Below are 13,930 nucleotides of genomic sequence, written 5' to 3'. Positions count from 1 at the left end.
TGAGGGATACAAAGTTAAGTTCAGTGAATATCCTAAAAAGAAAGACAATATCTAGTGAAGGGAAAAGTAAGGTCCTCAGGAAAATCTTTGCAAAAGAAGGTGACATCTGAGATAGACCCCCAAAAATGAGTGAGGTTTCAACTCACAGCATTTCTTGGAAGAGGAAACAACATGAGCAAAGAATTAAGAAAAGAAGTCGGATGAAAAAAGAGAGTCCCTTTTCGGATAGTCAAGGGAAGATGCTAACATTAAATGTAAGCGGTTGGTGCCTTTGGGTGCTGCACCTCCAGTGACAGACCGGCACACTTGGTCTTTATTTAATAAACATTGAGTGAACATGAAAGAATTTGGGGCGGGCAAAATTAATCCAGGAGCAGGTCAGAGGAGGTGAGATTCAGGGGCCCAGAGGCGATTAGAAACCGCTGTAATGGCCCAAGAGAGAGCCAGCCTGACCCTAGAGCAGAGGCAGCGAGAAAGAAGAAAGTAGATGGAAAGAAAACAGAGAGCAAGGCCTTGTTACTAGGGCGGGAGGCAGGGGTGGAGCTGTTTGGAGACGGGCTACTAGGGCGGGAGGCAGGGGTGGAGCTGTTTGGAGACGGGCAGCAATGGAGGGGCCCCCGTCAGGCTGCGGTTTGGGGCCAGATGATCATGTGAAGAGGAACGCCAGCTTCAGATCACAGGGGAGTCAGGGAAAGTCGGATGTTAGGGTCCCAGGAGGAAGAAGTAACGGAGGCGGGGGAGGAGGGAGACACTGGGCTTGAATTGTTGAACTCAATTGTTGAATTGTTGTAAGACGGGGGGGGGGGCTCCAAAGTAAACATTTCCTTGTTTCTCCCGGATGTTGCATTGTCCCAGGAACTTCTTGCTGCCTTTCTCTCCTGCCAATTTTGGGGTTTTGGTAAATTTTTTTAAAAAATCAAAGGAAACAACTCCCTTAAATGTAGCTGCAGAAAATACAAGGCACCACTACAATACTGTAATTAGCCTCCAACTAATAAAAATAAATGGAAAAAAGTAAAAAAATAAAATCAACTATGCTTAATTGCCATGAAAAAAAAGAAAATACAAGGCTTCAGTAACTGCAGTTCCTCAGAAACCAAAATCACTTAAAGGATGTTTCAACTGAGATATCAGACTTTCTCAATAAAATGTTTCCTTTTTTTTCCTTCCAACTAAAATTTTATGTATCATAAAGGCCATAAATGGCCATCCAAATAAATGCATGGCAATTTTTTTTTTACAAAATTGTTTCTCCCCTTAAATTCATTTCCCATTTCACTTGATATATAAAAATTCAAGCTTCAAAATCATGGCCTCTGGGGGAAATTAATATAGATAAATATGGTCAGTAGACTAATGTTTCAAAATAAACGTTCAAAGTTTTCTATGAAACATCAAAGCAATCATACTGCTTAAAGAGACCACCACCCCGGTTCGATGCCTGGTTCAGGAGGATTCCACAGGCTTTGGTGCAGCTAAGCCCCTGGACCAGAGCTACTGAAGCCCACGCTCCCTAGAGCCTGTGTCCCACTCTCAGGAAGCATTTCACAGGAGGCTTCCTGTGTGCTGTTTTGGATCTGACATGAATCCTCTGTTCCTTATTAATTCCTGAATATTCAGGAATTAAGAGGAGAGGCACAGCCTTTCCCGGGGCTGAGGAATCCAGGCATTTCCTTCATTAGTTTTTCAATACGGTGATAAGTACCCTCTTCCTTCTTATGAACCATTACAGTAAAAGTGATTGTTTACAACCCTCTCTCTTTAATAGGGATCGCCTTATGTTTTGTAAGCCTGCAATTTTAATCTTTATCTTTGCTGAGAATAACTACCTTGTAAGACAGTATATATGCCCACACCATGTTGATTAAAACACCTTTGCTCCACCAGAGCTTGGGTCCCCGTGTCTTTCTTTCTTTCTTTCTCTCTCTCTCTTTCTGGCTGATTCCCTGGAACACGAAAGAAAGCTGGCTGCATAACCCAGGGAATATTAGCCTCTTTCCTTCTTTCACTTTCTCATCGTCGACTCCACACCACCAGGCTCCGGTCCATTAAAGGACCAACATTCCACAACAAGAGAAGCCCATGCAGGGCGACAGAGTGGCCCCCACTCACCACAACTAGACAGAGCACAGACACGGCAACGAAGACCCAGTGCAGCCAAATAAATATTAATAATAAAAAATTAAATAATACAATAAATTTTTTAAAAGACCACAACCTCCAACACACAATCAAGAATGGTTATTTGTTAACATCACTACAAAAATTAACTTTAAATGCTTATTTAAATGTTGAAATATAAACTCTAGTCTATTAGGCTGAGTTATATGACACTGCCACTGTTCTGATCAAATACAGTGGAACATGCACTCTGTGAAGACAGCCAACCATGATACATACGAGGACTTTCTGGGAAAGTCCGCTGAGGCCAGCAGCCAGCACTAACTTGCTAGCTATATGAGTGAGCCATTCTAAAAGCAGATCTTCTAGCTCTATGTCTGGTTTTCAGATGACCACAGCACTGACCAACATCTTGAAGGTAGTTGTATGAGTAACCTCAAGTTAGAAACCCCTCTTTCAAAGCCACTCCCAGATTCCTGACCACAGAAACAATATTTGAAAAATGAGCCCTTGAGAATTTGCTTAGTTTATGCCATTCATCATAGGTGGAGAAGAAATCAAAATCCTTATCTGTCTGAGTCTGGAGCCCAATCTTTTGCTTTAGAAAGGGAGATCAGAAGACATTTCCTCAAGGCTCAGATGCACTGTCTATATCTGAAGATACAGAAAAAGGTGAAAATGACCGATCAGAGAGTTCCCTTTCTCATGGAAGGAAGAAATCTATTCCAAAGCAACTGGAAGGATCTGTAAGGTAAAAAAAAAAAAAAGGAAAAACTTGATGGTGCTGTCTTTTCTTTGATAGATGTTAATAATTTACCTGATTGTGTCTTATACGATAGAGCATTTTGCATAGTAATGTGGTGCCAGTTAAGTGGTACTACTATTTTTTTTTTACTACTATTTTTAGACCAGACATTCAGGGTTTTAAAAAGAGGCAGTGACTTTTTAAATGTAGATGTAATAAACTTTTGAAAAGCCAAAAAATTATTTGGTGCAGCTCTTCAAACCTGGAGGGAAAAAGCCAGTGAAGTATCTTGCAGAGTAAGTTATTGTAACTGCACCAGCTGAAGAAGCGAGAGAACAATAAAGCCTGGTGGAGTTTAGCTTGCTGGGTACCTTCTAGATGAGAAGTCAGCAAAAGAAACCATGGCTCGGCCACTTGCCAATGTTATAGTGACATCAAATTAAAGATCTGGCTGCAGACTGATCCTTTTCTGCAGAATTGCATTTTTGTCTCAGAAATGGACAGATCTGCCAACTGTCTGGACTTGCTATCTCGAATATATTCATCGGGAATCAGCACCAGTTAATCATCAAAGATCTTTCATATGAACACATGATGACAACAAACATGAGGCACTAAGTCATTTGAAGTATATGATAATTGTTTTAATTTCATCATTTATCCTGGAACATTTGTGTTGACATTGGGACTGATGGTACAAAAGCAATGGTGGGTAAAATTAATGGTGCCTTACAACAAAATGAGCTAGTCATCACTGTATTCTTCACCGCTACCCATTTGCAGAGAAAAAGAAGAAAAAAGGGAGGGGGGAGAAGCCAGTTTCACTTAAGGAGTCATAGATGAAACAGTAATAAATACTAACTTTATTAAAACTTGGGCGGGAAGAGGGGAAGTGTGTGCTCTGCTTTATTTACCATTGTTTCGCCCATAAATGTGTTTTGTACATCCAGCAGTTACTACTTTTTCAAATTTTACTTTTAAACTTAGCCTCTATTTTTCCCACCTTTAAATAATTCCCTTCCCAGTAAGTTTACATGTAATTATTTGAAATTTCACATAGGAAAAACTTTAAAATAGTGTTATAACTGTTTTATATGCTGGGAAAAGATAAAAGTAGTCAAATTAGTTTGTTTTTGTTGTTTTCAGAAGACTCCTTTCATAGCAGTAGTTACTCATGTAGCTCCACCAGCAAGCTATGATTATGTTTTAGGCCCGTCAGTTTAGAACAGATGCCCTGGGCTACACTGCACACTTGGCCTTGGTCACATCTGTAGCAGCTGGTGCAGTAGGTTATAAGTATCTTTTATGGCAACACAGAATAGTAGTAGGTTCAATATACATGACAGACAGTATTAGAGCTCAGTATTTTATGCATTTTTAGCATTTAAAAATATTTTTGCTTTAGTGTGAGGAAGGTTAGGATGGGCAAGACAGTGATAAAAATAGCTATTGCTATGACATTAGGAAAGAAAAAAAAAGACTGGGGCAGTGTTCCTAAATAAAAAGATAAGCCTCTTAAGTGCTTAACAGAAACAATGTAGTGTTAAAATAGAACAATGATACTAAGGAGAAAATGAAAGAATGTATCAGGAGTAAACTGATAATGCATAGGGTAATTGGATTTTTATGAATTTTATGCTAGTTGTTTACATCATGTACTATGTATGTTAAATTAAAAAAAGATCATGGGAAAAAAAAACTTGACCCTTGAAATACATGTATCCTTAATATTTTATGACAGTTGTCTAAAAGGCATTTGGTCTGTTAGGTTGAATGAAATGATATGACGTTGCCATTCGTTCTAATCAAATACTGTTTGAGTTGAGAGCTAATTGGTCACTGTTTCACATGGAACACCAATTTTACTTGACTGACAAACAGGTTATTCAGATTTGGGTATTTGTCAGATTTTTTTCGTTATGAACAAAGCAAGACTGTCGAGAAACAACTGACAGTATTTTTTCCCAGTGATAAAATTCAAGCCTTCAAATGAAAATTAGAACTTGGGAAACTTCTAACAACCTGAGCCTGAGAACTTCCCAATATTTGAAGACATTTTTGATGAGGTCAATAGTGATATGTTATTAACAAATACAATTTTTTATGTATTACATAATGAAAGGTGGCAACATTACAAAATTTGTGTAACTCAATTCACTAATATTTTCCAAATGAACAATGGAAGTTGTCATTACAAAACTTAGAAAATCACACATGGGTAAAAGATCCATTCAAGGGGAAAGAAAGACCAATGGATATTAATTGTATCAGAGTACAAAATATGGTTCATGATATGGTTTCAGATTCCACATTGCATTTATCATTTAAGGAGTTACCACTTATTTTGGTATAATATTAAAAAAGAATATCTACAATTACCTGAAATGACTATTAAAACATTTCTTCCTTTTCCAAATGCATAGCTGTATGAGGACAAATTTCCTTTCTATAACTGCAGAAAGCTATGAGACTCTGTCTTCTGTAAAGTCAGACCTTAAGAGATTTACAAAAATGGAAAACAATACTGCTCTTCTGGGAATTCCCAACTACTGGTGGCCCAGTAGCTAAGAATCCCCCTGCCAATGCAGGAGACATGGGTTCGATCCCTGGTCCAGGAAGATCCCACATGCCTTGGGGCACAAAGCCCCTGTGCCACCACTATTGAGCTGGTGCTCTAGAGCCCACAAGCTACAAATACTGAGCCCACACACCCTGGAGCCCATGCTCCGCAACGAGAGGCCCCCCTAATGAGAAGCCCGTGTACTGCAGGGAAGACCCAGTACAACCAAAAGTCAAATCAGTCAATCAATCAATAATTTTTAAAAATACTATTTTTCTAGTATAGAAATTATAGTTTTTAACATAAATTAGCAAGTAAAGATTTTTTGTTTTATTAGTAGGATGTAGGCAATATATCATTCAAACTAATGGTTCCATATTGAACAAATAATTGTTGAACCCCTGACTCTGGAACATTCCTCTCTTCTTCATCTCTATTTAAACTGTCCAAGACAGGACTTTGTCTCTCACCTGAGCCAAATGATTACCCATCTAGCCTTGTCCACCTAAAATCCATCCTCCAGACTGCCATCAGCATGCCATATAGCACCCAAATCTAAAAAGGTCTTTATTCCACTAAGGATGCTTCAAATGGCTCCCAGTCATCTTTAGCATTGAGTTGAGTCTTCTTAGGATGGCAGCTGTCCAAGCCCTGCCTTGCTTACAAGTCTCGTCTTCCTCATTACTTGCAGCATCCTCAAACTGAATATTTGTTGTTGTTGTTGTTTAGTTGCAAAGTTGTGTCCAACTCTTTTGTGACCCCATGGACTGTAACCCACCAAGCTCCTCTGTCTGGGATTTCCTCATGGGATTTCCAAGGCAAGAATACTGGTGTGGGTTGCCATTTCCTACCCCAGGGGATCTTCTCAACCCAGGGATTGAACCTGTGTCTCCTGCACTGGCCACTCCAGTATTCTTGCTTGGAGAACCCCATGGACAGAGGAGCTTGGTGGGCTACAGTCCATGGAGTCACAAAGAGTCAGACACAACTGAGCGTCTAACGCTCTTGCATTGGCAGGCGGATTCTTGACCACTGAGCCAACCTGGGAAGCCCCAAACTGAATATAGTCACTCACAGATCTGGGACGTTGCTTCCGCTGTTCCTTCTGCACAAAATTCTCTACTCTTCCTCACCTGGCCAACTCATACTCATCTTTGCCAACACTCAGATCAATATCCAACACCCCTGGAGCCTTCCTTGACTTTCCCTCCTTCCCACCCTCACTCTCACTCCCAGACTGGCATAAAGACCCCTATTCTGCATCCCGGCACAGAGCTCCATCACAGCTCTTAAGCTGCGCTGAAATCATCCATTTGGGTGAGTCTGTCCCTTCTGTTCCACTATACATTCCCAGGGCATGTATCCCTTGTAAGCAGCCAACAACCTGTTACATAGTACATTAATTGATCGGTAGAAACAAATGTAAGTGCTTCCAAAATTACTTTTGTGCAACATCACAGACATCAAAATAGATGCTTTGGCCCCTTCATTCTCAGCACCTGGGTTACTATAAAACTATTTCATGTATCTTCCAAATTAAAAAAACTCAGCTGTCTTAGCCCAGGATTCTTTGGTTCATATCAACTTTGTAAAGAATATAAAATGTTTTCAGGAGTTTTCAAAACAGATATCATATTATCTAATACGGTGATTTTTTTATGATTTCTCTGAAAAATAGCAATGTATTATTTCTGTATCAATGTAAAACACTTTTGAACATCTCAAGAAACATCTAAATTTCTGGGTATTCAATAGATTTTTTGATGCAGAGGAATAAATTAGACCATATATTTTAAATTTTCATTTATTCTTCAATATGATACTGCCTTCTAAATGGAAGGCACTTTTCTAGGCACTAGGTGCTTCAAACAAAAAGTCCTGTCTTGATGGAGCTTATATCCAGAAACATGAACATTCTATCTGGTAGTATCATATACTCAAGATACTATTACTGAGATACATATTCTCAGTTCTACTGAGACTCATAATACTTCCCAATAGATCACCCATATGGCATCTGACTTACCAGGCTATGGCCCAGAGAGCTAGAGTTATGGAGAGCCACAAGCTGCTTCCTTACAAATGACGTAACACTATTTTGTGTCTTTTGGCCTGGGAAGACGAAAAAATTGGCTCTGAAGATAATTTCCTGGGTCCTGTTTGCAGCAAATTATTAACATCTGATAGCAAAGCATAGTACACCTTTATATTTCCTTTGAGGAAACTTCTCAAAGCAGGCAAACCTACCTGTCTAGTAACCTAATCATCATGAGGATGAATTAGTGAAACATTTGCACATCTTGAAACACTCCTCAATGCTGACGGAATGAATTTGGAACACCTTTAAGTACCGTATGTGCAGTATGCGCAACTTTGCATATTATGCACTGATTGTGTCCAGGAAAAATTAATGCTGGAGTGTCCCTGGAGACATCTCCCTGGGGCTTTCTCTTACATAAAGTATATATAGAAGGTGCCATGTTCCACTTGGTCTCACAAATATCTTCTGAGCACTTGCGATGTCCGTGATGTAAAGTAACTCTACTGCTTTCCCGTGAGTACCCGAGGCCTGGTGTCTGAGAGATGGGCAGAAGAGGCTGCTCTGCAAAGCCAGGTCACACAGCTAAACATCTCAGCCAATTTAGACACCGGTGACAGAGGCTAAATCACAGCAGTGCTACAATGCCCTGAAATGCCTTCCAGGCCAGCAACGGGTGAAATTCCAGTATGTAAACTGGAAGATGAAACAAATTTGTCTTCCCCTTGAATACTTCATTTCCAGAGAAATGAAATGTTTTTCCATTGACTTTGAGGAGATATTCACATGCTATAAATGTGTGTATGATTCGTGCTAAATTATCTGCTGTGTACAATGGAGTAATGATCAGTGTTGGCCTGAAGGGCTCAGCCGATATACTATAGTATCTAATAAGTAATGATCCAGACTCACATAATGCAAGGGCACTCTCCTGAAATTCACCCATAAATTGTTCTTAGTTCATGAGGGTGTTTCCTGGTTTCTATTTATAATAATGAACTTTATCCAAAATAGACACACAAAATAGAACTTTATCCAAAATAGAAATATAAGGTATGCTCTGTCTAAAAGGACAGAGAACTACCAGTTCTGTGGTTGCCTCTGCTTTCTCTGCCTTGTCGACAACTCAGATATTTCATTTCCACATATATGAAAGAAACCACCATCATACATAGTGGATGTAGGACTATTGTCCATTCTTGCCTGCTTGAAAGTTACTAAAATCTGAGCTGCCTAAAACAGAATGATGAAGAAAGAAGTCTTCACCAAACTCCCCTTTTTCTCTCCATTTTCCTTCTTGCTACTCTTTTCCTGCACAAATCTATAGATTCCAGAAAGTAACACATAGTCCAGAATTATCCTCCCCTATATAACCTCCTACTATAAAAAAAAAAAAAAACTTTCATGTTCTGGGAAGTTAGCTCAGCTTTTAAGAACAAAACACTGGACTTCCCTGGTGGCTCAGTAGAAGAGAGTCCACCTGCCAATGCAGGACACGTGGTTTCAATCCCTGGTCCGGGAGGACCCCACACGCCCAGGAGTGTCTGAGCCCTTGTGCAGCTCCTACTGAGCCCGCGCCCTGGAGCCTGCAGCTGCCGAGCCCGCACGCTGCAAGACAGAGGCTCGCATGCCCTGGACCCCACGCTGCAGACAGGGGAGGCCAGCACAGTGGGACGCCCACCCTGCAGCTACAGAGTGCCCTCCACTTTCTGCAACCAGAGGAAAGCCCAGGAGGCAATAAGGACTCATGACAGCCAAAAACAAAATAAATAAAATTTTTTAAAGAAGATGCTGATAACTGAATCACTTTGCTATACACCTGAAACTAACACAACGTTGTTCATCAATGATGAAGTGAAGTGAGATGCGCTCACTCATGTCTGACTCTTTGCGACCCCACGGACTGTAGCCTGCCAAGCTCCTCTGTCTATGGAATTCTCCAGGCAATAATACTGGAGTGGGTAGCCACTCCCTTCTTCAGGGGATCTTCCCAACCCAGGGATTGAACCCAGGTCTCCCGCATTGCAAGCCAATTCTTTACCATCTGAGCTACCAGTGATACTTCAATATAAAGTAAAAATTTTAAAATATCCTGATAAACTCATTCACATTGTAATATAAATAAATAACTTTGTTTCTTTTCAGGGGAATAATTAGTTTTTAAAGAGAAAAAAAGATCTGAAGACAATGCAGCCCAAAGAACTGAACATTTCATCGTTGACTTTTGGAATCTGAAGTCATTAAGCAAAAAAGACTTTTGAGAGAAAAACCCTTCACTCTTCCTTTGTGTAAGGTATTGGCCCCTGTGCATCTGCAAAGATGTGAAGCTAAGAGACTCCCAAACATTATTCCACTTTCTTTTAGGTAATGATTTGAACCTTCTCTTTTCCTAGAAGAAAAGGTTAAATTTGAAAGGTGAGTTAATTTGAGCTTAATAATGCCTTGTTAATAGAGAAATAGGATACCATACTTCTAAGTGCTTAGTACACAGCTGTTTAATAAACATGTTGACAGGATGGATTTATATGTTGACTTATCTTTTTTAAAATTTTCATGGCCATAATCTTCTCTTCCCTTTTAAACACAGGTGACACATATCTGTCAAATTAGATTGGGGTCTTCTATGAGGAAGAATTTTATCAAGAAGAATTTTACTTATAGAACTCTTGATTCAGAATTTAAAACTTAAAGTTTGGGGGCTCTGGGGAGGGAAAATAGTTGGGGGCTTGGTTTTTTCACAGGGATTTATTTTGAATTTCTATAATAAGGACAATAGTATGTACCAGATAGAAAGATTAATTATAAAAATGTTTAAGAACTGAGAAGGAGACTTTAACCTAGATTGTGTCAGGGAAAGACATCATTACCCTTGAAAATAAAAAATAATAATAGACCCAATATAGTAATACTTATATATACTGATAAGATTAAGAGTAACTACTATTATTGAATGTTTTCACCCTCAGAATCTTTGATTCTCAACCCCTTCCTTCCCCAGCACACCTGAGAGGTAGGATATACTCCCACTAGTAACATGTTCTCTGAAAACTAGTCTTCAAAATAGGGTTGCATGGCCCTTGAAAACACCTCCCCAGTGACTTGATAGACCATTAAGGAAGAATTCCTGATCTGTTGGAGAACTATCACTCTAAATTACTTTACCCAATAATTCTAGTGCCATTTATACCACTCAGACTACCTAAAAAAGAGGAATTAGATTTAATAAGACTTCATCTGTATAAAATACAAGCAGATTCAGGTACCTTTGATTTATGATTTCTTAGAAAAGAGAAGTAGGCTGGACTTGGTTTAAATGCCGCGCCGACCTATATTTTATGAGACACAGTACCGTGAACAGCAGCCCTTCTGGAGAAAATTGTAGAGAAAGGCAATAGACTGAAGTCTGAACAGACTGTTGGCACCTACATAGGTCCACCGAGAGATGAATCTGTAAATACAGGTGTGATGAGTAAAAGGAAAAGAGATGATGACAGAAGCCAAAGACTCCACAGGAACCTTCTATGAAAATTACAGCAGAGAGAGTAGATGCAAGCAGATAATCTGATAAGAGGAACCAGACTGCTGAAACACTTGGATTTTTTTTAAAAAGTCACTCCTACTTTCTCATAAAGGGATGCCACTGCAGAGAAGGGACTACGTGATCATGATCCGGGGAGAGTAGAATTTAAGGATAAACACAAAGAAAACTAAAATTTTAAACTATATATTTCAAGATTCTCAAATATATGTGCCAGTGTGTATATTTATCTAAAGATACTTGTTAAGGAAAAATATTTTAAGAAAAGATAAAAAAGACAATATTTAGCAACCTGTCATCAATTTAAATTCTATTAGACATGAAATTTAACTTAGTTATAGCTTCTTTCAGCAGATATTTATTGGGCACCTACAATGTTCTGAACCCTCTTCCAAGTACTGAGAATTCAGTCCTGGACAAAAATAGCTTATGCTCTCATGGAGCTTACATTCTACTGGAAAAGACAGATAATAATAAAACAGCTATATCAATGTAAAGGGGAATTCCCTGGCTGTCCAGTGGTTAGGACTCCAAACTTCCATTGCTGGGGGCCAGGGTTCTATCCTGGTCAGGGAACTAAGATCCCACAAGCCATGTGGCACAACCAAAAAAGAAAAAATTGAAAAATAAGCCAGGCTGTGATAATGTGCTATGAGGAAAAACATAGCAAGGCAAAGGTAGAGAGCCAGAGATGCTATTTTAGGCAAAGAGGTCCTGGAAAACTTCTGTATTATCCTCCAAATCTATGTGACAGCAAAGCAGTTTACGATCTGAGAGTTCTTGTCTCCTGTCTTGAACTCTGAGCAAGCTTCCCCACTCCACAGGTCAACACTGACTTGTATTAAAAACTCCAGATTCCTAACTCCAGCTCCAACTTCTTCTCTGAGTTCTAAATCCATGATGACAAGAGTAAAATCAACAAAACTAAAACCAACCTAACTCCCCCTGGACTCCTTTAGCCCTCACCAAGACTCTCATCAGTTTTCTGGAAACATCTAGAGGACTTAATGTTTCCACTCTTTCTGCTCCTTCATTCCACTGTTAAAAAAAAAAAAAAAAAAGTACCTATTGGTACTCATTCTTCAAATGTTCCCCACATATCCTATAGTCCTCATTCTCACAAGTATCACGTTGAAGAGCAGCTGGAAATTTGTCTGGGAAAGCCCTGCTCAACCACAATTGGACCCCATGACCTCCCACATCAAAACCAAATCCCTAGGCCTGGTTTTCATCAAAAATCCAGCTGCAGCAGATCTGTTATGGGCTGAATTATGTACTCCCCAAATTCTTATGCTGAAGCCCCCACCCCAGGACCTTAGAGTGATTGTATTTGGAGATAAGGGCCCTGAAAGGGATAATTAAGTTAAAATGAAGCCATTAGGATGTGCCTTAATCCAATTTGACTGAAGTCCTTGTTAAAAGAGAAAGAGAAGCCAGGGATGTGTGTGCAGAGGAAAGGCCACATATGCACACGTGAGAAGGCAGCCCTCTGCCAGCCGAGGAGAGAGGCTTCAGGAGAAACCTGCTGGCACGTTGGTCTTGGACTTCTAGCCTCCAGAACTGTGAGCAAATAAATTTCTGTTATTTAAGCTGCCCAGGATGTAGTATTGTTACGGCAGCCCGAGCAGACTAATGCACTATCTGTTCATAATCTATCTACTACTCAACATGCAGTCCTTAAAAATGATGCTGGAAAACAGCACACTAATTCATCCCAGACTTTTATCCAAGCTAGAACTCTTGCCTGTGATATTCTTCACCCCTTGCTTAAAAGCATAACGCAAACAAACCTGGGTTCAAATCCCAGCTTCATTTACCTAATAGCCATGAAGCTTTAATGAACTTCTCTACGACTCTGTTTTCTCATCCATAAAATGGGTACATCACTGAATTCAGTCAGCATGTAGGTTAAATGAGGTAGTATATATGACATGTCTAGCACAACTCTTGGCGCATAGCATACATTCAGTTGTGATAGTTGTAGTTGATACCCATTTTTCAAAGCTCCATTTTCAAAGCTCCAAAGCTCCGTTGATTGGTTATCATTCAATCAATGATAGGCTGGTGGCCTGTTTGTACCAGCAGCACAACTTGAAGAGAATATGGAGGAGGAGACTCATGGAGTCACACTTGGAGCCCTAGCCTAGAGGACAGGATGGCACCTGAGAACGTGGGAGTTATTGCTCTCCTGCCGCTGCATCTCACCCCGTGTCTGCAATCTGATCAGGGCAGTCTCGGTGCCCTCCTCCTCCAGTAAAATTTCAAGAAGGGATTTCAAAATTAATTTACACTAAGATATAAACAGTCACCTTTCTTAAAAAGGCTATCTTCATTTTAAGAAAGCTCTCCCACAAGATGAATGACATGAAACCCAGATAATTGACAAACACACAAGTGAGGATCGGGATGAAGAGAGCATGTTCTTTAGCAACTATTGTCATCACACCTTCTACCTCCTCCTGCTACAAACATTTTGGCTGCGATCTGGGGCCATCCCTAGATTCTGACATTAGGTACATCAGCATGTGCCATCCTTCAGATAGTTCTATTCCTCTGTCCTGACACTGGAGATGCCAAGGGTAAATTCAGCAGCCTTGCCTAGGGCTCATTTTCCATATCTCCAACCCTTGTCTTCCACCCCTAATTAAACCCACCTCCTTTACCCTGGACAGAGATATAAGATAGCAAGTTCTTACAGCCTTCAAAATAGTTTTTCAAAGGTTAGAAAACAAATGATTCTCTCATTTTTCTTTCCATTCTGGTTTATTTGTTAAACCAAAATTCATGGAGTGACTGCACATATATGCTGCAGAGGTGAGAGAAGGGGATGGAAGAAGGGAAGGAGAATGAAAATCCAAACTCCTGTAATTCCTACCCTCGGTCGGGTTAGTCTCCATTCACATCTGTAGACTGCCTTTGTAGCTCTGA

This window comes from Cervus canadensis, chromosome 27, assembly GCF_019320065.1.
Source record: "Cervus canadensis isolate Bull #8, Minnesota chromosome 27, ASM1932006v1, whole genome shotgun sequence".
Lineage (NCBI taxonomy): Eukaryota > Metazoa > Chordata > Mammalia > Artiodactyla > Cervidae > Cervus > Cervus canadensis.
The sequence above is the reverse complement of the archived record's forward strand: the minus strand, read 5'-3'. Positions refer to the sequence as shown.